The following is a 3,367-nucleotide window of genomic DNA, read 5'->3' on the forward strand; positions in this document are numbered from 1 at the left end:
CCTTGTCTACCTTGTTGCTGAGTCTGTGGTTGGAATGAATTAACAGAAGATGCAGATTGAGCCACCGGTCTCGATAATCCCGCACCTTGTGAACCTCCAACACCACGCTGTGGGCAGACTCTCGCAAAATGTCTGATTTGATTGCAAATATGACAGCTACCAAACCCTCCTCGGAACTGGTTGCTGGCATGACGACCTCCACATTTAGTATAGTACACCTCCGAACCACTAGACTTCTGTCCAGCTCTAAACTATTTGGATCCACTCGAGCTTGAAGAACTAACTCCAGACAGCTTAAACTGTTTTGCTTTCCCTTTAAAGAAATTATTCTTACCACTGCTAGAACCTCCTCCTTCAAATCGAGGTGGTGGTGGAATATGTGGCTGTTCCTGGGGTTTTCTCACTGGTGTTGGCACAAACGATGCTCCTCGTTGTCTCAATAACCCAGCTTCAGCCCCCTTTGCACGATCAAGAGCATCGACAAAGTTGTTCGGTCGTCCCGCATTCACGAGAGTAAAAACATCTGGATTCAACCCGTTAATGAACTGGCCAGCTTGAGCTTCATCACTGTCTGCTATATGGGGAGAAAATTTCAGCAGACTCGTAAATTTGGCAACATACTGTTCAATGTTCAATTGCCCTTGCTGCAAGCTAGCAAATTCCGCTTCTTTTTCCTTTCTATAAGACACTGCGAATAATCGTTAATAGAAAGCAATTTTAAAAATAGACCATGTAATGACCGTACCTCGATGCTCTAGGGCTCTTCGTGTTGCTATACACCAACCTTTTGAAACTTCGTATAGTTGGTGTATAACAAGTTTGACTCGACAATCATCTGCATAGTCAAGGGATTCAAATAACTCTTCAATATCCTCGAGCCAACTCTCACAGTCCACAGAATTCTCAGTTCCTTTCAGTTTTGGCGGTTTAAACGACTGAAAGCGTTTCAACAGAGTTTCCATCGGAGTAGCAGTCATATCCCCCATATCTCTAGAAGTACTACCTTGTTCCGTTCCATGAATTTCTGTTGTCGGTGGCACTATCAGTTCTACTACCGGTGCTTCTGTTGCTTGTGGCACTGTCGGTGATATCACTGCCTATTCTGGCAATGGGACTGTGCCAGTCTGTCTAGTCTCAGGTCTTTGAGGCATATCTGATTATCAAACAGATTAGTACAAAATTCAATTTCAGATATAACAAATCTGTTTCATTCCTCCTCTGATTAGCACCATAATGCCTTCTCAAGAGATCGAGTTCTGATTCAGTCTCAGTCAAGACATGATTCCAATTAAATCAAATAAGCAGGTAGCATGCAATTCTCAAAGTTTTAAATCAGTTCAAATAATAAACATGCTTCAAGAATAAATAAACAATCAGATAGACTCGATCTACCCCGCTCATTCTAGTTCAATCCAAGAACTAACTTTACTTTGATACCACCTGTTGTGGGGCCTGGGGTTGCTAATCTCATTCTTAGGGCAATTCATAATTAAACATCATTAATTAAACAAGGAAGAAAATCAAGCAAATTTTTTTTAAAATCGGGGTGCGCTCGGGCGGTCAATACCGCCGCCCGAGCGCCCCTCCCCAACCCAACTATCGGGTTGGGAAATATGGGCTGCGCCCGGTCTGCCAAAAAGAGCAGATCGGGCTCAGCTCTGGGCAGTTTCCAACTCTGTTTTTCAGCAGCAAAATTTGATCCTTCCAACTCATTCCAAACCATGTTTACAAGTCTAGAACATGTATAAATACAAAAAACAAGATCTACACATGTTTATGACAAGTTGATACATCAAAAAAATAATTTGGAATCCAACAAAAATATGAAACTATACAAGTGTTCCTCAACTTCTCAAGCACAATATGCACAAATTTTTTCTAACATGCTTGCATGGACTAAAATACACATCGATTCAACTCTAAACAACCCGATTCCACGTCTAATCTTCTCTCATGAGCTACCCTCATCGACATTGGCCAGCTCCTGCCCCATCAGTCGTCATGCATACATACGAAACAAGACAACAGCCGGAAACATCCGGTGAGAATACAATTCTCAATATAATCAACATATACATGCGTTAAATAAATTCATATCGTCTCTAAACATTTCAACTCAAGAATAGAGTAAACGCATATATAAATAATTGATTCCTATCACAATCTTTGCCATCAAGATTCATATACGATCTTGACATGGATATCTATCTATCGTCGTCTCATCAGACTTGAAAATAAGGTCCACCTGACCTTGGCATAAGAATCAATTCATATCTCATATCATATCATATCATATCATATCAAACAAAGATCCACTACCTGAAATGGATCGACAACATCAATAATATAAACACAAGCGATAAAAAAGTATGTGGTTTTTGCGAAATAACTCAAAAAGCGTCATTCTTGAGCATTGAATTCTTGACTCTTGATGTTTTCTTATACCTTCTCATTTTGTCTCGGTTCTTGAAACTTCAACTCTAAAAGATAACAACAAGAACACATATATCAACTATATTCAAACATCATCATTCAATCTTCAAAGAACACTTCAAACCTAGCTCAACTTCTTCGTCGGTTTGAAATCAAACTTCTCGAGTTCATAAATCTCTTAGCAAGCTGAAACAAGGTGATCATAAGCTCAATATATCACAAAGAACTCATATCATATTCAGTTCAAACAACAAAATATCAAAACGGCTTAAAATCATCAACCGATGGCGTAGCGACTGAAAATCGATAACCGAAACGATATCGAACTCGTTATCTCATTCATACAACTTCATATACATGCTATACCAGCAATAAATCACCATAAATCAGCATACCAGCAGCTATAAAAATCGAAACACCAGATGAAAATCATAATAAACTCCTACCACGCTCGTTCTTCGATTCGGTTTCGATATGATACTACATATATTCTAAAAAACATGCATACATAAACAAATTCTGATCTCTAGCATATCTCAATCTTCAAAACATGTTGGAACACAAAGATACTTACATCAAGTCGAAGCTCTTGTTGCAAGGATTCTGGAACTATGCTCGGAATTAAATTCGGACAATCGGATCAAAAGATACGAAGGTTCGAAGATCAAATCCAAAGAAGAAAAGGAGGGTCTCGGTTCTTGCACAGGAAATTCTGAAGAAACATGCAAAGTACACGTACAAAGGCTGACTCATCCATGTAAGAATTGGATATCTTCAATATAAATTGCAATTTAACCCCTAAGACTTCAAAAATTGCAAAACAGTCCTCGGCCCTCTTTTTAAATAAATTTCAATCCTAAATAATTGAAAAATATTATAATTTAAATCTAAACTATAAAAATTCTCAAATTAAATAATCCCAGATTAAAATTAA

The sequence above is a fragment of the Henckelia pumila genome, chromosome 2 (assembly GCF_033568475.1).
Source record: "Henckelia pumila isolate YLH828 chromosome 2, ASM3356847v2, whole genome shotgun sequence".
NCBI lineage: Eukaryota > Viridiplantae > Streptophyta > Magnoliopsida > Lamiales > Gesneriaceae > Henckelia > Henckelia pumila.